The sequence below is a fragment of the Octodon degus genome, unplaced genomic scaffold (genome assembly GCF_000260255.1).
Source record: "Octodon degus isolate 3935 unplaced genomic scaffold, OctDeg1.0 scaffold00045, whole genome shotgun sequence".
In the NCBI taxonomy this organism is placed as follows: Eukaryota; Metazoa; Chordata; class Mammalia; order Rodentia; family Octodontidae; genus Octodon; species Octodon degus.
Window position 1 is genome coordinate 12,976,006 of NW_004524621.1, and position 26,934 is coordinate 13,002,939.

Consider the following 26,934-nt stretch of genomic DNA (forward strand, 5'->3'; position numbering starts at 1 on the left):
CTCTCTCTCTCCCCCCTGGGGATTGAACCCATGGCCTTCACACTTCACACTACCCATTTTATTTCATTCTATCTTGTTTTCAGAGGGTGTCTGGTTACATCACTCAGGCTGGTACTCACTAAGTAGCCAGACCTGGCCTTAAACTTACCATGATTCTCCTGCCTCAGCCTTGAATGGAATTACAAACATATACCACTAGGCCTGGCCCCTCCATTAAAACTAGCTGCTGATCCTGCCTAGTCAGCCCATGGCTGAGGGTTAGGGCTAGATTAGGGCTAGAGGCCCATCCTGCTCTTTCTCTTATCATATAACATTGAAATATGTTCTTTTCCTGAATATCAGTTTTCTCATGTGACTTTGGGGTTAAGGAGAAAAGGAAGAAATAATGGAAGATAATTAATAAAAAGAATTTAATACAGTGACCAGCAGATGGTAAATAATATCATTTCATCCACAGGGGTTAGAGTAGGGTAGGCCCAGGGTGGGAAAATGGGAGGAGGGATGCTGGAAGTTATTTTTTTTTGTTGTTTTTGGTTTATTTCTTTGAGACAAGATTGCCTTATGTAGTTCAGGCTGGCCTCCAACTCACTATTTAGCCCAGGCTGGCCTCAGTCTTGTGATGATCCTCCTACCTCAACCTTTCAAGTGCTGGGATTACAGGTGTGTGCCACCACACTTGACTGAAAGCTGTTTTTTATTTATCTATTTTTTTAATGTACTTAGTACAGGGTCTACAAGGGTCTCACCACATAGACCAGGCTCATAGTGATCCTCCTGTTTTCAGCCTCCCAAGTGCTGGAATTACAAGTATGCGCCACCACACCCAGCCTCAGTCACCATCTCGGCAAACCCTGTGGGTGGGGCCAGCACAGCATGCTGGGGATGTAATCCCTGGCCCTTGCATCTGCCTAAGCAGGTGCTTTAATCCGCTGAGCTATCTGGCCAGCCCTGAAAGCTATTTTTAAAGGTCATTGAATTCAACATTCTCTTCTGCTTCAGATTTCTTTCATAATTTTTCTGGAAGTTTTCTAAGAGGGGACGGAGGAAGAGGGGGGTGATGTCTTGCTGTTCCTCTACCTAGGTGCACACAGCCAACGAGTATGTGGGATGGAGGGTCAGACAGCACACAGCCAAGGAATATGTGGAGTGGAGGGTCAGACAAGATGAGAAAGGGTAAGCCTGGCCAGAACCAGGAGCAATTGGCATGAACAAGGACAAGAGCCCACAATTGCTGGTGACCCCTCCAGCTTCCTGCCTCCCCACCTCTCTAGGTTGTTAGTTCAACAGAGGGGCACAGTGGTATAAGCCTATAGTGTAAGTGTGCAGCTACTCAGGAAGCTGAGGCAGGAGAATCACAAGTTAATGCCAGCCTGAGCAACTTAATTTGACCCTATCAATAAAATGAAAAGGATAGTATAGAATAAAATAAAATGAGCTAGAGATGTAACTCATTGGTGGAGTGCTTATCTAGCACGCACATGCCAGGGTTCAATCTCCAGTAATGTCCCCCACTCCAAAAAAAGGAAGAAAATAAAAACCTCACCTCCTCCAGCAAATATAGCTAAAAATAATCATCATCACATGCAACCCATTTTCCAAGGTAGATATCAACCTCACCCCACAGGAGGGTGGCCATGAACTCTGGCTCACCTAGGGCCCCACCTCTGTCCTTTCTGCCAATCTCTTTCCACAGCCCACTTTGCAGGTACTCGTGTGTGTGTGGCTTTTTTTTTTTTTTTCTTCCAAGTTTTGACTTACTCTGATTGACATCAGCCTTCCTGAAACTTGAGCGTTTTTCCTGTTCTTTTGTATACGTGCCTATGCAAGCATGGCTGTGTGCGTAAGTGCAAGCATGCATTTTAGTGCTTCTGACTGTGCCTGTCTTCTTCTACCCCTGGTTATGTCTCTGCATCTCGGCCTTGGACCAACCACATCTCTGGCTCTGCCCCTACTCTGCCACTGATCTGCTGTATACCTCTCAGTGGGCATCCTGTGTCCCCTGGACATCTCTGCATATACCTCTGAGCCCATCCCTTAGAGTATTTGGAGCACATCTCTGTGCATGGTTGGTGAATATTTCTGCCTGCACCTTAGAGTGACACTCCTGCCAGTCCCATCCCGCTCATCTGGCCCCAGGGCTGCCTCCTCCTTAATTTCTAATGAGCTCTTGCCTGCTTATTAAACCTTTCTTGAGTTTGTTTGTTGAAAATCTGGGTGAGGCACCTCTAGGCTTGGGGAAACATGAGTGAGGTAGAGTTGGGTGGGATGGGAAGGAGAGAAAAAGGCTTAGCCCATACAGTGTAGAGACCCCAGAGGTCAAAGACAGCCTAGCTCCCCAAAGGAAGGGTTTATGAGGGTGCTGACCTAAGCACGACCCTGTACCTACTCGCTGCAAGGAGGGATCCTGTGCTCTTTGGGGTGAGGTCCTGGGCTGTAGGCGGAGGGAATGCTGGCACTGTGAAAAAAAAGGAGACACTGGGACACTGGGGTTGTCAGGGAGACTGACAGGAGTTTTCTGGTAGAACTCCAGAGTCTAATGGGGCAGAAGAAGGGTGCACTACAGCTGGGAGTAGCCTCCCTGGGGACCCAGGAAGGGGCTTGTGACTTTGGCAACAGGTTTATTTGGAGTGATGGGGGAAGTGAGTAGGCTCTGTCTGGCCTGGACAGTTTGGCTGTAGAGGGTTCCAACAGAGATCACCTCTACTTTGTTTTGTTTTTGTTTTTTTGTATTTTAGGGAAGGGTCTACAGGGTATTCAGAGTTTCACTACTAGATCAGACCTGTCGTGATCTGCCTGTTTACAGCCTCCCAAAAGGCCACCATGCCCAGTCTCAATTGCTATCTCAGCACACCCTGGGGGCAGGGCTGGCATGGCAGTCCCAGGGATTGAACCCCTGGCCTCTGTGCCTGCTTGTAGGTGCTTTGATCCACTGAGCTAATAGGCTGGCCCTACCTCTGCTTTGTATAAAGAGAAATTGAGGCCTAGAGCCTCCCCAAGGGTGAGATAGAGGAGTGCAGCAGAGACTGCCCCTTCTAGAATACAGTCTTCTCATCCTCCACCCTGTACCCATCTTGCCTCCAGCACTTTGTGACATCTCTAAATCCAGATCTCCTGTGTTGGAAACTAGCCTGTGGCAACCACGGAACCCAGGACAGGTGGAAGTCTCTGTTAGCTAGATCCAGTCTCTGCCCTGCTGTCACCCACCAGGCACTGTTGTCCTCTGGTTTCCCCATTGGCTTCGTCAAGGAGAAGGTATAGCTAGGAAATCAGGGCGGGGAGAGTGAGAAGCAAAGGTCCGGCACCCACACTAGTCAGGGCTCCAGCTTCTTCACATTCCACACGCCTGCTGCTGTCTCCTCTGGACTCTTCTGGCTGGGGAGGTAGTGGTTGCCTGCTCTCTGTCCTCAGTGAAGCTATCTATCACAGGACAGTTCTGATTTTTTCTTTTTTCTCTTTCTTTCTTTCTTTCTTTCTTTCTTTCTTTCTTTCTTTCTTTCTTTCTTTCTTTCTTTCTTTCTTTCTTTCTTTCTTTCTTTCTTTTGACAGGCCTTCACCACATACTACAGGCTGGCCTTGAACTTGCTTATGGAGCCCAGGCTGGTCTAGAACTATGGCAATCCTCCTGAGTGCTGGAAGTGTGCCACCTTGCCCAGTTGGATATTACTGATTCTTACCATATCCCTGGGCTGACTTCACCTCCCTCCCCCTGGCTTCTTCATCTGTAAAATGGGGTAGTAATGGTACCTCCCTTGTTAAGTTGCGTAAAGTGAGAATTCAATAAGTCAGCGTACTTTTCAGAGCTGTTCTAGCTGGAGGCGTCCAGGTGATGATGATGTGATGATGATGACAACGACTTCTCATGAAGCCCCTGTGAACTGTGAGGAGGGAAGGTGTGCAGCCAGGCTGGGAAGTCTGACCCTGAGTTCCCCAAGGCCATCTCCTCTAGTGCCAGAAGCTTGGCGCTCCCAAGATGCTGTTAGTCAGCCTGGGAGTCTAGCCTCAATTTCTCTAACTTAAGTGGGGTCAGGTTTCCCTGAGAAGACTGGAGTTCAGGAAGATGGAAGCCAGAGCCCCTGTCCTAGCTGGCTCTCCTGAAATCTCAGGCTCCTAAGAAAGGAACCAGTGAGTAGCCCTTCAGTGTGTGGGCACAGAGGATTTGGCAGAGGCTGAGAATGGTGGTGGTTATGAACTTTAGGCTTCTTAGAGGGTGTGTGTGAGAAGGATAAGGAGGAGTCTGTCCCAGGGGTTGAGGACACAAGCAAAATCTTAGTTCTTTCTTTCTTTCGTTTCTCCCTCTCCCTCTCCCTTTTTTTTTTTCTTTTTCTTTTTTTTGGTCTGTTTAAGACAGGATCATGCTATGCAGTGCAGTTCAGGCTGGCCTTGCATTCACTTTGTAGCCCAGGCTGGTCTCAAACTTGCAGTGATCCTCCTGCCTCAGCCTCCAGAGTGCTGCAATTACAGGCATGTGCCACTATCCTTCCTTCCTTCCTTTGTTCCTTCCTTCCTCTCCCATTTCCCCTTCTTTATTTTGAGCTAGAGTTTCACTGTGTAATTCAGGGTGGCCTTGAACTCACAATAATCCTCTTGCCTCAGCCTCCCAAATCTTTTTCCTTTTCCTACCTCCCTCCATTCCTTCCTTCTTCCTTTTTTCTTTCCTTCATTACTTCATTCTGTCTTTCTTTCCTTTCTGAGATAGGCTTTTACCAAAGTTGCCTAGGTTGTCTTCAAACTTTTTTTTGGGTGGTGCCAGGGATCGAACTCAGGACCATGTGCTTGCCAGGCAAGCACTTATTCCACTGAGCTATCTCTTTGGCTCCCATCTTCAAACTTGTGATCCTCCTGCCTCAGCCTCTATTATGGTTTGTGTCTAAGTGTCCCCGCAGCTGGGCATAGTGGCATACACCTATAATCCCAGCATTTGGGAGGATCACTGTGAGTTTGAGGTCATCCTGGGCTACATAATTAGTTCAAAGCCAGCCTGAACTACATAGTGAGATCCTTTTCTAAAAAATAAATAAATAAATAAATAAATAAATAAATAAATAAAATAATGTCCCCCAAAGCCGCATGTGGTTATAGGTGGGGTTCCTTCAGAAGTGGATGGATCTTGAGTGTGTAATTAAAGGATTAAGGGCGTGTGATTACTAAATTAGTCTACTGATTGCTTTGGGATAGTTTTGAGTGGATGATGCGATGGATGACCCATCTGAAGTGTGGGTGCTAGGGGCGTGTGGCAGAATGCAGTATAAGGAATGTTTGCTTTCTCAATATTTGGCTGCTTTTCTGCCTTGCTGCCTTCTGCCTATGATAAAGTGTTTCTCCTCTTCAATGCCCCTCTGCCATGCCACCCTGTCTTGGAGCCAGCTAACTCTGAACTGAAACCTCTACAAATTGTGAACTAAATAAACCTTTGATCCTTTAACTTTGCGTGTTGGATGCTGTGTCTCAGGAATGAGAAAAGTAACTAAGAGCACCCCAAGTGCTTGGGTCATAGGGGTGCACCACCATGCCCAGCCTCATTTGTATTCTCCACCCTTGTTTCACAGCCTCTTCCTAGGAAGTCCTTCCCAAGGTCTTGTTGCCATCCCATTAGGGCTCCTCAAGAGCGAGACGGAGCCAGGTGTGGTGCTCCTTGCCCATAATCCCTTCTACTTGGAAGGCTGAGGCTGAAAGATTGCAAATTCAGGACCAGCCTGGCCAACTTTATGGCCATGTCTCAGAATAAAGTAAAAACTGTGTGTGAGGTGGTATACACTGTAAGCCCAGCACTCAGGAGTCTAAGGCAAAAAGATCACAAATTTGAGCTCAGTCTGGGCAATTTTGCTAAGTAATTAATTTGTTTGAGACATGGTCTCATCATGTAGTTCAGCCTGGCCTTGAAGTCACTATGAAGCCCAGGCTGGTGTCAAAAGTGATCCTCCTACCTGCCTCAGCTTTTTGAGTACCAGCATGCCTGAGATAGTCTGGGCAATTTAGCAAGGCCTTGTCTCAAAAAAACCAAATAAACAAAGAACAAAAAAGACTGAGGATATATGATTCAGTGGTAGAGCATTTGTCCAGCAAGCATGAGGACCTGGGTTCAGGCCCTTGTACCTTAGAAATGAACATGGAGGGAGGGGAAGTAAAAAGAATCAGGATATACTGTATACATGTCCCAATCCCTCAGTATGAAAATAATCATTTTTTAAAAAATAATCATTATATCCAGCAAACATGTGCTAATAAAATTGTTTTAAATTAGGCAAAAGAAGGTCTCTGCTGCTGCTTCCTTTACATAGCCTAGGAGCTGAGGGGGTACTAAGTAGGAGACTTGCGGGATTTTGGAGGTTGTCAGAAGGGTGAGATTGTGGGAGGGCTGACCAGCCAGCTCCCTGCTAGTTTCAAGGAAACCATTTTGGTACTCTCCCAGCATTCTCTAGTCCCCATGTGATTTCTTTTCCTTTGTCTTTTTGTGGAGCTGGGACCACAGGACCTCTGACAAGAGGGAAGTGCTGTGCTCCTGAGCTGTCCCTCGGCCATAGCCTCCACCTATTTTGAAAGCTGCAAGGGGACTTTTATCAGGGTTCTTCACAGTGCTCAGGAGATCTGGCTAGGAGAGGCTGGGGGAAGGGAGAGAGGACGCTGGTAGTGCTGATAATCATCTGGACATGGTCCACTGCCAGTCTCCATGGACATGCCCCCCCTCATACTTGAGGAGGCACCTGGAATGTCCCGCTGCCACCCTTATCCTTCACCTCTCTGCTCAGGTCACTGCCAAGGCTGGGCTAGAAACTGGCTGAGGGAAGGGAGGAGGTGGCCTGGCCTGAAGGGGGAAGAAGGTGGCAGGCCTGAGGGGATGCTTTCTGGACAGAGGTAACCTTTAGTTGGGGAGCTCCATTTCCATCCACATCAAGGGTTGGGAAGGAACAGTGATCCCTGCCTGTGGTCAAAGTCATCCCTTTATTGGACAAGGATTTATCGCCTAAGCTACCTTTGATCCTTGGAAGTCCGTGTGCCACATGCACATGACAGTGTGCCTTCAGAGACTGATGAAGGACTGGGGTGTGCACACGTTCACACAAACATACGAACACCCTCAGTCACTCTGCACTCAACCCACCCATATTTGTACATGCACACTCATGCTCGGCTATTGTAACTCATTGCTACACATTTGCTCAAGAGAAACTCAATAGATGTTCAGACACACTTAGATACACTCATACGCAGGTGTGATCTCCACACTCACAGGTTTACATGCCCACTTTCCATGGCCTACAGTTGCACACGTTCTTATCGTCAAGCATGCTTCCACACAGGTAGACGCGTGCAGGTGCCTTCGCACTGCATGCATACTCGCCCCTTCTTCTACCTGCGAGAGGTCAGAAGAGCCCATCTGTGCCTGAGCCCGACAGGCTGGAAGTGTGTGGAGGGTTGGGGGAGGGGGAAGAAGAGGGATTATGACACTGGGAATACATCACAAAGGTCAGGAAGAGGGGTGGGGAAGTCTTGATGTTTCGAAGTCACAATCCAAATTTTTTTTTTTTATCAAGCTTATCGGTACAATTTAGATATACATAATGATCACATTCATCATGGAGAATTTGTACCTGTACCTGACATATCTTAATTCTTTTATTTTCCCATTCCCCTCCCTCCCTTCAACTCCTCTTACCCTCATTTACAAAGCATTGTCTCCATTTTTTTTCTTTTTTCCTCATTTTTTTTTTTTCTTTTCTCTTCCTCCTTCTCAGTTCTCTTTTCCTTTGGAACAATTTCCTCCTATTTCACACTTTCAATTACACTTTGTGGCTCTGATTTACACTTTCAGTTTCTCATGCACTGTGACACAGACATTGCGAGGTTTACATATGTGCCCAGTTTATTTCACTTAAGAGTGTTGTGTCAAGGTCCATCTATTTAGCTATAAATGTCTTAAGTTTAACTTCCTTTCTTTCTTTTTGGCGGAACCAGGGATTGAACTCAGGCCCTTGCGCTTGGCAGGGAAGTGCTTATTCTACTGAGCCACCTCCCCAGCCCCAACTTTAGCTTTCTTTATGGCAAAGCAGCACTCCATTGTATAAAAAATACATCTATTTTATCCAGTCACTGTTTGATGGGCATTTGGGTTGCTTCCAAGATTTAGCTATTCCAAATTGTGCCACTGTAAACACAGGCGCACGTATATCGCCGTGGTGTGGGGTTTCTAGTTCTTTTTAGAAGATACCAAGAAGAGAATAGTGAATCAAATGGGACCTTGGGTCCTTGTTTTGTGAGGAATATTGATCTTTTTGGTGGTACTAGTTGATTGAACCCAGGGCCTTGCACTGAACTATATCCCTAGACTTTTTACCTTTTATTTTCAGATAAATCTTACTAAATTGTCCAGACTGGGCTTGAATTTGCAATCCTCCTGCCTCAGCTTCTCAGAATGCTGGGATTACAGACCTGTTCCACTATGGTGGGCTACAACTCAGATTTTCAAAGCAAGAGGTCACAAAACAGGTTTGAAGAATGTGAGTGAGAGTTCCGTGCGCAGGTAGGGCACACAGTAACTGTCAGCAAATACTCACTGGGTAAGTGAATAACAAGATTGAGCAAATCTCCTGAAATGCAGCTGTTTGAGCTGACTGTCTGTCACACAGAAGTTTAGAACCCCAGGCAACACCACAGTCGGCCATCTCACTCTCTGAATTCACTTTATCACATTCTGTCATTCTACAGAGCAGGAGGCTGAGTCTCACACACAAGTAACTTGCATGAAACTACTGGGTAAAGTGATGACCAGTCTAGCTCTGGGGCCCCAGCCTCAGGGATCCTTAAGCCCAGGGACATCTGACTGTAGAGAGAAGCCTCAGTAGGCTCAGCTAGCTGAGGAGAACAGAAGGTAACTGTGCTCAGCTGTACAATGATAGGGGTCCTAGCCAGGAAAGATGAAGCAGCATCCTTTGAAGTATCAGGAGGTCCACAGACACTTGGGAGAAATGCTTCTGGAAGGGTCCCCTGGGCCAAACTGTGCCTCCTGGCCTTTCTACAAGAGGCTTTGGGTTAAATTTATTTATGTATTAGTTCACCAAACACTATTGAGCAGTTTTTTCAAATGTACAATTCACTGAATTCAGTACTTTTACCAAGTTGTCAGCATATATCAATTTTGGAACTTTTTTTTTTTAAAGTACTTTTTTAAAAATTTTTTTAAAATTTGTGTGTGTGTGTGTGTGTGTGGCCAGTTCAGCCCACCAGGGGGCGGGGCTGGCTGGCATGTGGTGCTGGGGGATTGAACCGTGGTCCCTGTGTTTGCTAAGCTTGTTCCGAGTAGGTGCTTTAGACCACTGAGCCATCTCACCAGCCCCTTGGAACATTTTTAATATCTCTGTAAGGTCCCTCATGTTCATTTGTAGTTAATCCTGTCCCCACCCTCAGCTGCCAACAAGTACTAATCTACCACATCTCTGTAATTACCCTTTCTGAACATTTCCTATAAATGGTGTCATATGTGGTATGTCTCTGGTGTGTGGCTTCTTTTACTCAGAGTAATGTTTTTGGTTTATCCACATGTCAGCAGTTTGTTCCTTATTTTCGCTGGATAGTATTCCACAATATAGACATATTATATTTTGTTTATCCATTTAACAGTTGATGAACATTTCATGTTTCCAGTTTTTTTTCTAAGGCACTACACATTTTACTTTGCTTTCCTCACTGGAATGTAAATTGCAGGGGTGGAAATTCTGCTAATTTTGTTCACCTTTGCAGTCCCACTTTGAGAAGCTTTTTTCTTTTTCCTCTCTTATTTATGTAGTTATCCATCCTAGGGCCTTGTTCATGCTGGGCAAGTACTCTGCTGCTGAGCTACACCCTCAGCATGAGCATCTTTTTAATGTTAGGCACCAGGAATACTACAGTGAATGAGAGATACCCAATATCCACTAGGAAGCATTTGCCTCTGAGTCAGAGGAAATTTCGCTCTTTGGTTTGGGCAACAGTGGTGATTGATTTGAATACCTGAAAGTGTGTGTGTGTGTGTGTGTGTGTGTGTGTGTGTGTGTGTGTGTGTCTTTAGGTGGAGATAAGATTGCTTTTATTTTATTTTATTTTTTTTGAAGGTTTTACAGTTTATTAAATCCTCTCGTGAACAAAGTCGCAGTCACTGCAGACATGCACTGCAGAATCTACTCCTTCGGCTGTTCTCCAATCTCCAGCTCACTTTTTGCCAGCACCAACGTTAGCCTTTGCGGTGCCCCTAACTTTCTTCATTCTGTTCTTGCGTTCCTTCCGCTGCTTTCTTGAGGTCTTTTTCTTCTCATACAGGCCGTGTCTTGCAAGTCTGTGTTTGGGCTCATTTTTCTTCACATAATCCAGGGAGTCATAAATCATGCCAAAGCCAGTCGTCTTGCCACCACCAAAATGGGTTCTGAATCCAAACACAAAAATGACATCTGGTGTGGTCTTGTACATCTTGGCGAGTTTTTCCCGAATTTCTGTCTTAGGTACTGTTGCTTTCCCAGGGTGAAGGACATCAATGACCATTTGTTTCCTTTGAAGAAGCCGGTTGGTCATGAATTTCCGGGTTCGGATAGTTACTGTGTCATTCATGATGGCAACGGAGCCTCAGACCAAGATTGCTTTTAGTAGATGTGCTGCTGAAGTGAGCACAGATAGAGAGATAAGATTTCTATTTTTTTTTTTTTTTTTTGAGATAAGATTTCTTGATGGACTTGATTTGAAGGTGAGGACAGCACAATGGAGCCTTCAAGAGTGCAAGGTCCCCCACTTGTCCCGGGGACCACTGTTTGGGATATATTTCACACCACAGATATTGGGGATGAGGCGCTTCTCAGCCACCTTGTCTTTAAAATTCATTTGCATTAATCTCGGCAAAGCTCCATTTCTTTGAGATGGGGATCTTCTGGCAACCAGGGAACTTGAACTTGGCCCTGTGCAGGGCTGCGATCCCGTGCTCCTTGTTTTGCAGCATGGTGCGGATGGATTTGATGACCTATCCAGTGTGAACCCTTGCCACTGTGCCCTGGGGCTTCCCCAAGGCACCCCACATGCCCGTCTGGAGGCTAGACTGGGGACAGCATGAGAGTAGAGGTACAAACATCTGTCAGGAAACAGTGTCTCCAAGGTCTCTGAGGGCAACTGTGTGAGCAACAGGATGTGTACACTGGCTGCGGAGGTGGCTGTTTGCAGCTCTGTCTTAGGTACTTTTCTTATTGCTGGGACAAAATACCCAACATCCAAAGTTAGGGGAGGAAGGGTTTATTTAGCTCACAGTTTGTGGAGGTTTTGGTTCTAATTGGCTGGCTCCAAGGCAGCGTAGCTTGGTGGGAAACAATTTATGGCACCCACAAGGCAGCAAAAGCAACAAAGGGGAGAGGCAAGCCTCTTTCTGCCCCTTACACTGTATCCAGTCTACTGGATTAGGGCAATGCCAATCCAGTCAGTGGACTGATCCAGCAATTCCCCACCCCTAATCCCAGCACCCTTCATCTCAGCAGTGCGCTGCAAATAAACCCCATATTCTAGATTCAGCCACCTCTGCAGAAATGCTGTAACTGCATGAGGCTTTGGGGGGCATCTAGATACAAACTGTAACAGCCACATTACTGAAAATTTAGATGAAAAGTGCAGATGTGATTTGATATAGCATCTATGCCCTTTCTGTCTCTTCTCTCTTCTTTCCATGCTGTCAGCCTCATTGTAGGACTAGATCCTCATAGTCGGGTTTTTTTTTTTTTTTTTAAGGCAGGGTCTTGAACTTGCTAGACAAGTCCTTCAACTCTTGGCAATCCTCTTGCCTCAGCCTCTTGAGTGTTATCCCAACTGGCTTTTGAATCCTCCTATGGTTTTAAGACAACTGGTAATAGTTCCCAGGCCATAGGTTTCCTTGCTAATGTTGAGCAGGGAAAAGGACACATCTGTCAGCTTTTCCAGGAAAAACCCTAAGATAAGCTGATTATATCAGCCTGGTTACATGCTGTCCCTGAGTCAGGAACATGGCCTGACCTGATAGGAGTAGCCTAAGTCACATGCTCCAGGACAGATGTCAGCTCCCTGTGAACAGAATAGATTCCCTGGGGAGGAGAAACTGAGGCCTGTGAGCTAAAGGGAAACTAGAAGCTCCATGTAGTTCCTGCCCTTATGGAATGTAAAGTCCAACTAGCAGGGGAGACTGCAGATGCAATCAATCGAAGGAGATTGGGAATTAGGATGTTTCACCAAAACAAAATTCTTTCATATGACTGGCTAAAGTATTCAGAGTCTGGTGTAAAAGGAATATGCAAGGGTCCTTGTTCAAAAAGCATGTAGACTCAGTGGAATAAGAACTTCTCTGGCAAGCGCAAGGACCTGAGTTCAATCCCCAGTTCTGCCAAAAAATAAAAATGAAAAATAAAATCAAAAAGTATGTAGAATTTCAAGACAATAATAGTATTCAATCAAGTTCTGGGGTCCTATTTCCAAGGGTCAGGTGACTTGCCCATGACTATATATATATGTGTGTGTGTGTGTGTGTGTGTGTGTGTGTGTGTTTTCTGGAACTGGGGATTGAATTTAGGCCCTTGCACTTGCCAGGCAAGTGTTTATTCTACTGACCTATCTCTCCAGGCCCTGTACTTCAATATTGAGGCCTGAAGGACATGGGAGAGGTAACAGCTCGTGCAAACGTCTGGAGACAGACACCAGGGTGCCCTGGAAGAGGTGACTGTAGTTTGGTGTTGCTGGAGCTCAGAATGCCTGATGAGACCGGAAATGTGGGCCTCATTCAGGCAAGGGAGGTTCTGAGGAACCCAAACCTCCTAGTGTTCTTGAGTGCTGACCTTGTGAGCTCATCTGTCATCAAGCTAGGAGGGCAGGAGGGGGACACTGGGAGCCAGGCTTTGCCTGGAACAGAGACCAGATGAGTGCAGCAGTGAGGATGCTGGCTACCAGGAACTTCAGCTTGCTCTGAGATGAGGCACAAATTCCATCCTCTTTTGCCTTGGTGTCACCATCAGGACCACGTGGGGTGTTGCATGAGATGATGGAGAGGCTTGCCTTCCCCTCTAGCCTGGCATCTTTAAATTCAGGCGAAGGAGGATAGGAGGACCTTGATATAGAGGCTTCATTGTGAGTAAAGGCACAGAGAGTTCCCGAAGGCTGTCCAGGAAACCAGAAGGAACCAATGGAGGGAACCGGGCCAAGAGGACCTGGGAGGCCAAGTATAAGAACTGGAAGATTGAAAGCTAAGCATGGTAGTACATACCTTTAATCCCAACATTTGGGAGGCTGAGGCAGGAGGATAACTGAGTTTCAGACTAGCCTGGGCTACATAGCGAACTCAAGGCCACCCTAAGCTACACATTGAGACTCTGTCTTAGAAAACACAAAAAAGAATTAGAAGATTGGAATGAGAGGACTATGAAAATGTGTCTAAAACATGGTAGTTAAGGCTGGGAAGACAGGTCAGCAGTCTACGAGCCTGCCTGGCAAGCACAAGGAGCAAGGTTTGATCCCCAGTACCGCATGCTGTGTGGGCCCCATGCTGGCTACCAAAACAGGGCATGGTGGTACATACCTATAATCTCAGTGCTGGGGAGGCTGAGACAGGAGAATTGCTACAAGTGCAAGCTGTGTAGCAAGACCCTGTACCAAATAAATAAAAGATGTAAATAAATAAGTTAAAGTTACGGACAGACAGTGGCTGGGAGCAGGATAGAAAGGAACAGGGAAACCTGCCAAGAGTCAGTAAGGATTCTCCTGAGTTGACTCATTGCAATTGTTAGATTCCAAGGGGGACATATTGAGGCTCTGACATTTCTGCCACCACATCGGCCTAGATCCTGGGCTCCCTAAAGCAGCATGGGCACCCAGATGTAGTGTTTTTCCCTTTTTTCCTCTTCCTTCTGTTAAAAAAGTGAAAGGAATGCAGTATACATTCTACAATGCGCATCACTGGCATAGATAGGCCATGAGATTTTCTTTAATGAGACCCACTGTCTTCAGGGTTTCAAAAGCAATTTGCTCCCTCTGTTACAAGTTAATATCACTTTCTCCTAGTGGTGATGGTCATTTACAAGTCTGTATCCTGAGATGGAACTTTGCAGAGACAGGAAATAGGTCCAGTTGCAAAAAGCCAGTCTCTAGCATGTTGCAAAGGGATTCAATATTTGTGGGATGAATGAATGGAATTTTTCATTTGTTTTTGTTTTGCTATATTTTTGTGGGACTGGGGATGGAACCCAGGGCCCTTGGACTAAGACGTATCTTGAGCTCTTTTTGACGACAGGGTCTTGAGGGCTGGCAGATAGCTCTGCAGACTAAAGTGCCTGCTTAGGCAGAGCACAGGGACTAGGGTTTGATCCCTGGTGTGCTGTGCCAGCCCTGCCCCTGGAGCACCCTGAGACATGCCAAGATGGCAACTGAGACTGGGCATGGTGGTATATACCTGTAATCCCAGCATTTGGGAGGCTGAAAACAGGAGGATCACTACGAGTCCAATCTGTGTAGTGAAACCTTGTAGATCCTGTGCTAAATATTTTTTTTTTTAAGAAAAAAAGTCATTTGGAAGACAGGGTCTTGTTACTAAGGCTGGCCTTGAGCTTATGATCCTCCAGCCTCAGCCTTTCAATAGCTGGAATTACAGGTGTACACCACCTTGCCCAGTTAAATGAAATTTTTCAGAACCCATCCATCTCCTCTACTTTCTATTAAGGGATGGCTGGAGACAGCTTTAAAGACCTGGAAACTTCTAATGGGGTCAGCTGTGGAAGAATCTTGGTAAAACAGACAAGTCCCTGCTTAGAAAAGTTGCTACAGAAGTTAAGTTCTCCACAGAAAGGAAGGCTGGGAGCCCTTGGGGGACACTGGATTGGGGCGGATGAGGCCCAGAGAGGGAGAAGGCAGAGATGACACTAAGATTCCACACTTGGATCCCTTGATGGGACTAGCCTGGGCACAACCCAGATGGGCACTTGGCCAGTCCCTCTGGCTGTGGCTGTCCCTAGAGATGTTATCAAGGGACATGGCTGATAGATAGTACTGAGTCATGCAACCTGAGGCCTAGAAAACAGTTCTAATGTTGAAATGGCTCACAGGAGAAGGCGGAATGGGTGTCTAATTCACCACTTGAACTGACTTCATCACCCACATTTCCTGTCTCCTAAGGTCGCCTTGATGTCCTTCACTGTTTGCTCACCCTGTCATTCACATGTCATCTTCACGATCATCCCTGCGTCACAACCCTTGCCCCTTTTGTATCTATGCTATCACATGCCCCAGTTCCTACCACCGCTGCCTTCCTGGCAGACAACATCCCTCCCTGGCCCGCACCCAAGGCTGTTGCCATCTGAACCAACTCTGTCACTTATCAACTGCCTCCTCCCCACCATGTCACTCACCAGCTCTAGTCCCATCCCACCAGGACTGTCCTTACCTGTCTCTGTCACCCTGACCATCTTTGTCACTCATTTCCCAACTTCCTCTGCCAGCTTTCTTGCCCTGTTCCTGTCCCTGTCACCTCTGAGTCTTCATGCTTTCACCACTTCTCCCTGACCTCTGTGTTAGTTCATGGCCCATCCTTGCTTCCTCCTTGTCTCCAGTCTCTCATATGGGTCCCTACCTATGACACAATGCTCCCCTTCTCTTGGCTTCCCTGCCTCTGGCTTCCCTGGCTTCCCTTACTGGATGAGCTGTACTCCTTACCTGTATTCTCTGTCCCACCTAGGGTGTTTTATTTTCATCTGAGCTTAGCTGGGCCTTGAGACCATGCATTTATTTCCAGTGTACTGAGAGAATTCTGGGTAGAGGGCTGACAGGAAGCTCCAAATCTTCTCTGCCTGCACCTTTGATACCTAGTGGTGGCCTCTGCCCAGACTGGCCTTAAAATTCTTACTATATTGAGTAATATTTTCCTTTGTTAGTCTTTGCCAGTGTCCCCTCAAACTATCCACTCGATTATCTGCCTGCACTAGTTCCCCAACACTTAACACTTACAGTAATCATATGTCCAGGGCTGTCTCACCTACCAGACTAACCTCTAGGTGGGCAGTGACTGTGTCCATCTGGGCCTCTGCTAGTCCCTAGAGCTCAGCACAGACTCTGGCTCTGGCAGGGGCTCAGTAAATGTCTGTTGAGGGAATGAATACCACTCATTGAACCCTTCACTTGTGCTGGGCACTGTACTAGATTCTTTACACTTATTAATTTGAATTATTTTCAGCTTCTTTTCTATCCTATTCAGTTTCGAGTATTCCAAAGGCTTCTTTAAGGATTTGGCACAAACATTTCTGACAAAGTTCAAGCAGAGAAGCATATTTGGTTACTCATCAGAAAGTGAGGATGCTTAGAGAAAGCTAGTTACTCACACAAGGAAAACACTTTCTTAGAATTAAAAACAAAAAAGCTGGGTGTGGTGCTGCATGCCTGAAATCATAGAACTGGGGAGGCTGAGGCAGGAGGGTCACCATGAGTTTGAGGCTAACATGGATTACAGTGTATTTAGGGCCAGCTTGATCTTTATAGCAAGATTCTGCCTCAAAACAAAACAAAAATTAGGGCAAAGAGAAACCCAGTTTACAGTACCACCTCTCAATTCATCTCCCTGATCTCCAATGGAGATTGAAGAGGCTGGGGATAAATAGGATGGCAGGAGGAGTTGCCTAAAGAGACCATTTTAGATCTCTGAAAAGTAAAAAAGAAATCCTCACCTCATATCATAAAATTGGTGTGTTCAAAGGATAAATATATAAAGAATTTTGATTTCTTCTAACATAGACTGCTTCACAAATGTACACATCATCTTCGCACAAGGACCATTCTAATCGTCTCTGTATCATCCAGTTTTAGTATATGAGCTGTGAAAGTGAGCACTTGTTTTCTTTTTTCAAAAAAATAGGGTCTTGGTAGGTTGTTCAAACTGGCCTTGAACTCATGATCCAAGTCTTGAATAGCTGTGATTACAGGAATGTGCCACCATATCTGGGAATATTTCTGATTCTTCATTCCATTTATTTAATTTCTTAGGAATTATTTGTGGGAAAATAATTGAAGATACAGAAAAAGCCTTTCCTCAAAGTTTTTCAATGTTGTTTTCAATATTGAAATATAAATATATATTTATGAATAAAAAAAGAAATACAAAAATTAAAAAAGTTGGAAGACCAAGTGGGTTGGTGCATGGCTATAATCCTAGCATTTGGAAGGCTGAAGGAGGAGGATCACAGGCTTGAGGCCAGCCTCCACTACATAGCAAGACTTTCTCTCAAAATTTTTTTGGAAAAATTGGAAACAAACTAAATACTCAGAGATAGTGGTGCGTGGTTTGTCTCTTAGTTACTAAAATCATGGTTCTGAAGAGTTGATAATTATCCTAGAATCACAGCATTTGGTGAAAATAGCATTATACAAACAGACTGATACAGAAGTCTTTTCAATTGTATCCATAAAATATTTAGAGAGATTAATGGATGAAAAGGAATGAAAGCATTAATAGGCATTATATTGTCTAAATTGTGAACAATTTATCATTTTGTTTTGCTTTGTTTTGAGGCAGGGTATTTTTTTTTCTTTTCTTTTCTTTCTTTCTTTCTTTCTTTTTTTTTTTTTTTTTTTCAGAACTGGGGATTGAACTCAGGCCCTTGAGCTTGCCAGGTAAGCAGTTTTTCTACTGAGCCATCTCCCCAGTCCTGAGACAGGGTCTTGCTATGTAGTTTACGCTAGCCTTGGAACTCAACAGTAATCCTCCTGCCTCAGCCTCCCAGTTGCTGGGATTACAGGCATGTGCCACCACACCTGGCCAATTTACTTTTATTTCTTGCAGTTTTCATATTTTCTTTGATGGGCATCATTTGCAGTAAAAGCTATGCATTTATAAAAGAGAGGCAAAAATAATGTTTTATGTGAAAGTGTGTTTTATAATCCCCTATTACTTTTTGCTTTACTACACTGTAAACTCTATGGGGCCAGGATACTTGTCTGTTTCCCAGTACCAGACTTGGATGTTGAATGAAAGGCTGATAAAGGTGATGCAATGGAGTCCATTAAATGTGCTTTTATGGTGCATTCCTCACCTTTCACTTCAATGCACCAAGATAACCCCTTTACACACAGAATGTTTAGAGCTGCTGCTTTTTTTCTCTTTTTAATCTTTTCTTTCTTTTTCTTTTTCTTTTTCTTTTTTTTTTTTCTTACAGGGGCTTGTTATGCAGGCCAGGTCAACCTTAAACTCATGGCAATCCTCCCGCTTCAGCCTCCTGAGTGCTGGGATTACAAGTGTGCCTCACACATTTCCTGTGGAAAGCTGCCTTTTTTGTTTTGATTTGAGGTTTCTCTTTTCTTCTTTTTTCTTTTCTTTTTTTTTTTTTTTTTTTTTTTTTTTTTTTTTTTTTTTTTTGGGGATTGAACTCAGGACCTTGCGCTCACTCTGCTTGAATTTGGAGTGACCCTCCTCAGTTTCCCCAGTGCCAGGATCATAGGTGTGTGCCATCACAGCTGGCATGGGAACTGCCTTGATCTACAAAACCAAAAAAGCCACACATACATAAAGTTACATTTAAGCTGCATTATGAATCTGAGATCATCATATCATAAATATTAAAATAAGTCCCAGTTCTACACCAAGTCTGATCAGCCTGGCTCCCATCTCAGAGTGGGGTGCCACCCCAGCCAGAAGCCTGCAAGTTGCCCAGGCGTCTCACTCCTGTCTTGCCAGTCATTCATTTCATTGCGCTCCGGCACAGCCTCTTTTTCCACCTCAGAAGAGACTCCCTTTGTTCTAGTCACCACCATTTTCCACCTCAGTTAGTACAGTGGCCTCCTAACCAGTTCTCTGCTCCAACCGCTCTGCTCACCCCTAGTGCTTTGTCTGAGGACAGCCATGCTTTGAAGTTTAGTTTTGTTTTGTTTTGGTGGTGCTAGGGGCGAAACCTTTCGCATGCTAGGCAAGTGCACTGACTTGCTACCAGCAACGCCCGGCCCTAGAGCTTGCTGGTGCGCCAGCCCTCCCGCCACCCTTGCACTTACACCTTTAGTGGCTTCTCACTCTCAGGAGCAAGTAGGGCCTGGCTGACCTCTTCTAGGTCATGGTGTGGCTCCCCCTCACCTGGCTCCTGAGCTAGAATTTCACAACTGGCACATTTTAGCCACCTCCCTCTGGGCCTTAGCAAGAGTTGTCTCTTCTGAGGAAGGGAATGGGGAGTGGAGAGATCACCATTCTTATCTCCCACTTTGTTGTTGTTGAGACAGGGCCTTGCTCTACAGGCCTCAGACCTGTGGCAGCCTCCTAAGTGCTGGGGCCACGGGTGTGCAAGGCATAGCCCACTGGTCTGCCTCTCTGCCTAGGTGGCTCCTTCCCTCCACTGCTGTACAGTGCACATCCTTTCCTCCAGGAAGGCTTCCATCTGCTCCTCACAAGCCTGATCAGATGCGCCCCTCTTGCTTCCCATGGGCCCTGTGCTTAATGCTTCTGCTTTCATCATCATAAGTCCTCATTTACTTGGCAGCTTCCCTTTAGGTTCCATAAACCTTTCAGGATGGAGACGGGATCTTTCTCTGCAGTGCACATCTAGTGCCTAACACTAGGGACAACTGCTATTGATGTTGAATGAGTGAAGGAAAGTGCCGTGGAGTCACTATTTCTTAGTGCTGGAGGTGTAGCTCTGTGGTAGAGTGACTAGCAGACATGAGATCCTGGGTTTGATCCTCAGAGCCAGAATGGAAAAAAAGTTAATATTTCTAATGATGCTCAGAAGTGTTGGGTAGGCCCACCTGTAATCCCAGTGCTTGGGAGGTTGAGGCAGGAGGGTTGAAAGTTTGAGGGCAACTTGGTCTATATAATAAATTCAAGGCCAGCTAGACCTTGTCTCAAAAAACAATCATCCAGGCTTGGTGGCACATGCCTGTCATCCCAATGCTCAGGAAGCTGAGACAGGAGGATCACCATGAGTTTAAGGCTAGCCTGGGCTACACAGTTAGTTCAAGCCCAGCCTGAACTACACAGTGAAACCCTGTCTAAAAAACAAACCAAAACAATCAAATGAACATTTTAGGAGACTGAGGAAGGAGGGTGGCTAGTCTGAGTCCCTCTTAAGCAACTTATTGAGACTCTGACTCAAAATAAACATAAAAAGCTCTGGGGATGTTGCTCAGTGTGAAGGCCTTGGGGGTCAATCCTCACCACTACAAACACAAAGCAAAACTTCAAATGGACATTAAGAAAAAGGTATCCTAACAAGGCTCATAATTGTCTTATGATTTAACAACTAGTGTGGACGTGATAGTCGGGGTGTGAGAGTGAATGTGGAGCTAGGAACAGTGGTGGTCATGCTGGGAGTCCTCCATACACTATCTGTGTGTTTTATAGCTGACACTACATAGAATTGCTGCCTCTGCTGCCTCACCTGCACCCTACTCCCAGTGCTGGGAATCGAACCCTTGCTCATTAGTTTTCCTGCTTGTGAGGCTATGCGATCTCTGTGGCAGCCCTTGGGAAGCCTGCCCCTCCCATTTCATAGGAGACCCGGCAGGAATCAGGCAGTCTGTTCCTCTCTCCTCTCTGCAGAGCTGGAATCCAACCTCCCAAAACTCATCATGGGTGCCCTCTCCCAGAGCCAGACCCACAGCCCTTGGCTTCTCTGGCACCCAGTTCCTCAGGAGAACTGTCTGCCTGTCCTGCCAGAGGCTGTGGGTAGGAGGCCTTCCTGCCCGGCATGTGGGCCTATGCATAGGACTTCACCTGGCTGGGATCTAGTCCTGTCTGGGCCACTAACCCACCCCCAGGCCCAGCTGATTCTCAGGGCCTTATTTTACCTACCATAAAATGTGAATGTTTGGTGAACTGGACCTCGTGGTCCTTGCTGGGCTGGGAAGGGACATCAGCTGTGGAGATGAAGTTGCCCTCTCAGGATACCTCTTCCTGCTTTTCTCTGATTAGACTAGGTATTCTGCCCCTGGGGCCTGGCTGGCTTAGGTGTGTCAGGCAGGAGGACAGAGACAAGTCTGGACAAGTGGACAGGGGATGCTGGCCCCCAGAATTGTGTGTGTAACATGGGGTGGATCCCAGTCAAAGGTCAGGGATGGGAGAGGCAGCTCCAGTAGACTGACTCCCTGTAGTACTGGGCCACCGCCTCCAGGAACTGTGGGGACCCACGCTAGCATGGGCCGGGTCATGGCTTGCCATTGGGCTGGGGAGTGGCTCCTTCTCTGGGATGGAAAGGCAGTGTCATGAAATTAGGAGGCATCTATGCAAGGTGATGGGATGGACAGGCGATGGAGCGGGAGGGAGAATGAGGTACCTCTTTCTTTGCCTGGCTTCTGAGGAAGGAAAGGAAAAGTCATAGCTTCTGGCACTTCTGTTGGAGAAAGAGAGCTGTCTCATCAGAGCCAGTGAAGAGGCTGGGATGCCTGGGGAGCCAGGAGCCTATGGTCCTCAACCAGAATTTGGGGAAGTGACAGCTGAGGAGAAAGCCCTGGGACACCTGGGTTTGGATCAGGCCAGCTCTGGACCTCGTTTGTTCTTCTGTGAACATTATTCTTTGGTTCCTGCTTACCAAAAGGAGTCCAAAGGTAAAAGTGTTGCCTGATCTCATCACCAGAGACTGGGGAGTCTCCCTTATTGCAATTTCTTCTCCTGTTCACAGTTGAAATTTGAGCAGAGTGGGGTAGAGAGAGAATACCTGGCATCCAGTCTTTAGGGATTCTACTTGTTATACACAGCCATTATTAAAAAAATTAAATTATATAAACATATAATTAAAGTATTTTGCAAACAAAGGTAATATATAACTGCTTCATAATTATTACTACATTTCACTACTATCTGTGCACTTCAAAGTACGGATATCTGTTATATCTTTAAAACAGACTGTGTGACGGTAGTAGTGTTGCTCCCCTTCCCAACTGCTTGTTCAGTGACATCATGCTGGTCATTGGAAAACTGACAAACACTACACAGCAGGGTTTAACTTGATTGTTTTGTTGATTGCATGGACTAGGAGTTGACAAACCATGTCCTGCAGGCCAAATCTAGCCTGCCAATCAAGAATTGTTTTTGAAGAATGTTGGGTACTAGGAACAAACTCAGGGAATGCTGAGCTGTATCCCCAGCTCTATTTTATTTTGAGATCCATTCTCATTTAGTTGCCTAGGCTGGACTTGAATTTATGATTCTCTTGCCTCAGTTTACCAAGTAGTTGGGGTTACAGTAATGTGGCATTGCACCCACAGCGTAATAAAGGTACGTAATACCCCTGTAGTAAAGGTTTCATCAAGCAGGTCATGGTAGAGCACACCTGTAATCCCAGCACTTGAGAGGCTGAGGCAGGAGCATTGCAGGGAGTTCCAGGCCAGCCTGGGCTACACAGTGATAACTTGTCTCAAAAATAAAAACTTTTGGGGGCCTGCCCATTAGCTCAGGTGTTTAAGTGCCTGCTGAAACAAAGCAGTCAGGCTCAGGATGCTGTGGTTCGATCCCCTCATCTTCAAGCCAAACCAGACCTGCCCTGAAGGCATCCTGAGTAGCCCCCCAAAAAAATCCTTCAAAAATAAAAACTTCCATCATAACATGAACATGTTTATTTATTTGTATATTATCCATAACTGCTTCATGCCACGCTGGTGGAGTTGAGTAGTTATGACAGAGACTATATGATCCACAAAGCCTGAAATATGTATTCTCTTTTTTTCTTGACCCCCCTTCCCTCCATATTTACTGTCTTTACAAAAAAGTTTATCAATACTTGGTCTATCCAAGTACAGTGGCACAAGCCTATAATCCCAGCACTCTGGGGGGCTGAGACAGGAGGACTGCAAGTTTGAGCCCAGTTTGGGCAGATTTAGCAAGACTCTTTCAAAATAAATAAAATAAAGGGCTAGGATTATGCTTTGTGAGAAGGGCATAGTCCCCAGTATTGCAACTAAAAAAAAATCTTGATCTAGTCTTAAGAAAGTAATAGAGGGCCTGGGGAGATAGCTCAGTGGTTTAAGTGCCTACCTGGCAAGTGCAAGATCCTGAGTTCAATCCCTGGTACTGCCACAAAAAAAAAAAAAAAAAAAGAAAGAAAGAAAGTAATAGAGGAAAATGTTAATAATGTGCAAAGATTAAATTTAAAGTGTGTGAAGTATCTACAGCTATTGTGAATAGCAGAAAACATATTCTTCCAATACTGAAAACTCCTATTTTTGTCTTACTCTTTAATGTCTATGATAATATCAGTAACATTTTGTTGGAAAGGTACCAAGTCAATGACAGGAATGACTATTTAATTGAATAGTAATCAGACATTTGTTTATGGTCTGGTTTTTTTTTTTTTTTTCACTTTTTCTTCATGGTCTGGTTTTCACTAATCTTGATTTGTGTATCTTGCAGATATAGAGTTAGCAGAAATCAAAGAAAGCAAGCCAGTGTATATGGCTGAGGCAGGAAGATTGTCATGAGTCTGAGGTTACCCAGTGAGTTTTTTTTTTTTTGGTGTTTTTACTACTTTAATAAAATCCAGGGGATTTGTTTTAAAGGACATTGTATTATGGATTTTTCTTTCAGGAAATGCAAGAGTGAGCTTTAGTTAAACAGAGAATGATTCCCCTTACCCAGTGAGTTTAAAGCTAGTCTGAACTATATAGTGAGATCGTCACTCAATAAAAAACAAAAACAAAAGACAACAACAAAAAAAAAATCAGAGAAAGCCTTCTACAGAGCAATTGAGTCTAAGACCTACAAGAAAGAACAGGTCAGGTGTGGCAGTGTGCACCTATACCCCAACTTGAGGAGGCTGAGGCAAGAAGATTTTCACAAGTTTGAGGTCAGTCTGGGCTACACTGTGAGTTCAAGTTCAGCCTGGACTACATGGTAAGGCATTGTCACATAAAAACAAAGCAAAAGAGGGCTGGAGAGATGGCTCGGTGCAATAAGTGCTTCCCTGGCAAGTGCAAGGGCCTGAGTTTAATCCCCGATTCCCAAAAAAAACAACAAACAAAAAAGAAAAGAAAAGAAACCTAGTATAATTTAGTATCACTTTTTTTTTTTTTTGAAACAGGGTGTTCTTCTACTGAGATGCACCCCTTGTCCATTATTCTTTTCTCTCAGTGTTGGGGACCAAACCCAGGGCCTTTGTACTGAGTTACATCTTCAGCCATTTTTGTTTTGTTTTTATTTTTTGAGACAGGATCTTGCTATGTAGTCCAGGCTGGCCTTGAGCTCCAAGGGGCTCCTCCAGCCTCAGCCTTCTGAGTACTGGGCTTATAGGCAGGTGCCACCACACCCAGCAGGGCTTTCCATCTTGCTAGCTCAGCAGGTCCCACAGGTTGGTAGGTGACTCACCTCTTACCCACAAGTGGCCTTCGCTCCAGAAAGTGTAGGGGTACACAGGATACAGCATCTCTGTGTTCATCTATTGAGGCAGGTATGCTGCTGACGCACTGGGCCTCAGACTCTGGTCTGTGCCTGCAAACAACAGGAAGTCCCAAGCACAGCACGCTTGTGGGGAGTGCGAGGATATGGGCCCCCACCGGGACAGGTGCCCATGGCATGAGCTGGGGGGCTGTGAGTGATGGCCAGCATTTCCTAAAGCACATGAGCAGGTGCTCCCTGAAAGAGGGAGCCAGCTTCAGAGGCAAGTGAGCTGTCAGAAAAGAGGCCTGGGCAGTGGGAGATGGGAGGTGGGAGGCGGGAGGGTACCCTGATGACAGCTTGTCTTCCCCAGAAGGGCTTTGGTGGTGGTGACTTCCTTATCCTTCAAGCCCACAATGCAAGCCAGGATGACTCCCTACCCTCACCCCAAGAAGCCACGCACACTCCATGACCATCCAGGCAGGCCAGAAGCCCCAAATGTGGCAGGTGGGCATGGAGTCAGGGCTTTATTTTATCCTTACCCCCTTTACAGCAGCAAGGACGTAAGGCTCCTGAGTGCTGCTCTGCAGAAATATGGGGTGAGCAGGCCAGCCTCAGGTTGCTGCTCATGCCACTGGCCAGTGTGACCTGGTATCCCGGCACACGCTGTGTGCGCACACAGCACCACAGCTAGCTGTGTTGGCCCCAACCCAGGGCTTAGGATCCTGTGCTGCCTTCCCATCATGCACTGTGATCTTAGCTCTGCCTGAAATGGAGCCCAGTCTGGGCCAGGAGCACAGAAGCCTGTATTATTCCGTGCTGTCACTTAGTGAGTACAGAGGCGCTCCTTTACCTTTCCCGCTGGAAGAGGTAGACCGATGGCCACTTGACAAGGCTGCTGCACAGCATCGGACTTGTGGAGTTATAAACAAACAAAAGCCTTATCCTGGGGGCTTCATATGGAAGATTGCAGCATTCCCTGCACCATTTGGTTGAGGAGCTAGGAGGTGCAAGGAGGTAACAATTTTCAGAGGACTTGTACTCTGCCCTGCAGACATCTTCCCCACCTCCCAAAATGTGAAGCATTTAGGGCTCTGAGACTGAGCTTCAAAACAAATTAACAATGTGACAGGCCAAGACCTGCAGGCAGCAAGGCTGGGAAAGTATCTCCACCCATCTCTGCCCCTAGGCTCCCAAGGGTGTGGAGGGGAGGGGAAAAAGAGGGTGAAACTCTTCTAACTGAGGCCCAAGTACCTCACCTCCCTGTCGTCTCTCAGATCTCCATTCCCACCCCAGCTTGCTTTCTCCCAGTTTCACACTCCCTGAATTCAGAGGTTCATCCTGAGGCTGTAGGCTTAGTCACAGCAAACAGACACAGCACTAAAGTCAACAAAACAACAAAGGAAGCAGCACAGGTGAGGTGGAAAAGAAAACTTGGAAGCCACAGTGAAGGTGTGAAGGCTGGGCTGGCTGGAGCCCCAGGTCTCCCACAGAGCAGCCCCTGAGGTCAAGGCCTCAGAAGTCAGGGGCCAGCACATACTGCCAGCAGGGGACGCTATGCCAACATTTTGGGAGCTGAAAAGAAGTGGCTGGGAGTGGGCTTGGGGATTGTGCCCCCTTTGAAGGCTTCTGCTTCAGCAAATAAGTCACTAACTGGGGGCTGGGTCCTAGGTGGGGTGTGGGAGCAAACAGGCTGCAACAGGAGTAAGATGCACCTGGCTCTTTGCCCTCCCCTGCTGCTTTGCTAGGGCTCACAGACTTGGAGCCTCAGATTCACTGGGGAAGCCCAAAACATCCCCACACCACCCACAGGCAGTGTCAGTCTCCTTGAAAAACCATTTCTTTCACTAAAGGGTAGTGGGAACTCAGTTCTCTCAACACACATTTATTGTGCATTTGCTGAGTTCCAAGTGAGGGAGGAATCATTTAGAAATCAGGTGGCACCACCTACAACCAGCTCAGCCAGCCAGGGTCTCCCCAGGAGGCAACCTTCCCAAGATCCTGTCACGCCTGGATCTCCCACTTGCTCAGTGAGCCTGAGCCAGCTGCTTGTTGATTGAGCTGGCGATTGCATGGTGCCTGAGGCAGCTCAGTCCTTGGATTCAAGGGGTCCCCAGGGTTTCAAGTTCAGAGACCTGAGAGACCAGGCTGCAATGAAAAGAGCTGGGAGACTGGATGCACCTGGCTGGAGATATAGGGAAAAGGACCTGGGCTTGGCTCTTGTTCCTGTGGAATGAGCACGCAACACTCTCTCCAGCCCTTCTAGCTTGGTGTTGGCATCAGGCAAGGGTGGGTCAGAGCAGAGGTGGTCAGCAGGGCCCAAGTGCAAGATTCCCTTTCTCAAGAACTTCATCCACTACCTAGAGTGTACCAGACACTTGTGACACCCACTATCAAAAACTTGAGGATTAGCAAGTTCATTTTACCCAGTTAAATATCTTGCTTAAAGTCACCCACACCCAATTAAGAAGCTGAGCTGAAGCTATGCTCAGGTCTACCTATCTAGAAAGACTGAGCTATGATCAGCTCACCACCTGGCAGAGGAACATGCCTGTGTGAGGAGTAGTCTTAAACTCAGGGTCCTTCCTACTCAGGAGGAGCTCCCTGGGTCTGTGTGTGTGTGTGTGTGTGTGTGTGTGTGTGTGTGT

The 26,934-nt window shown here is 46.2% G+C and overlaps 1 non-coding gene across 1 annotated transcript; it reads right to left on the reverse strand.

Moving 5' to 3' along the window:
- Nucleotides 1–16,727: 16,727 nt before the first annotated feature.
- LOC111816990 lies at nucleotides 16,728–16,833 on the reverse strand. The gene has a single exon (XR_002821289.1). It is a non-coding gene; the product is annotated as a U6 spliceosomal RNA (small nuclear RNA).
- Nucleotides 16,834–26,934: the final 10,101 nt, after the last annotated feature.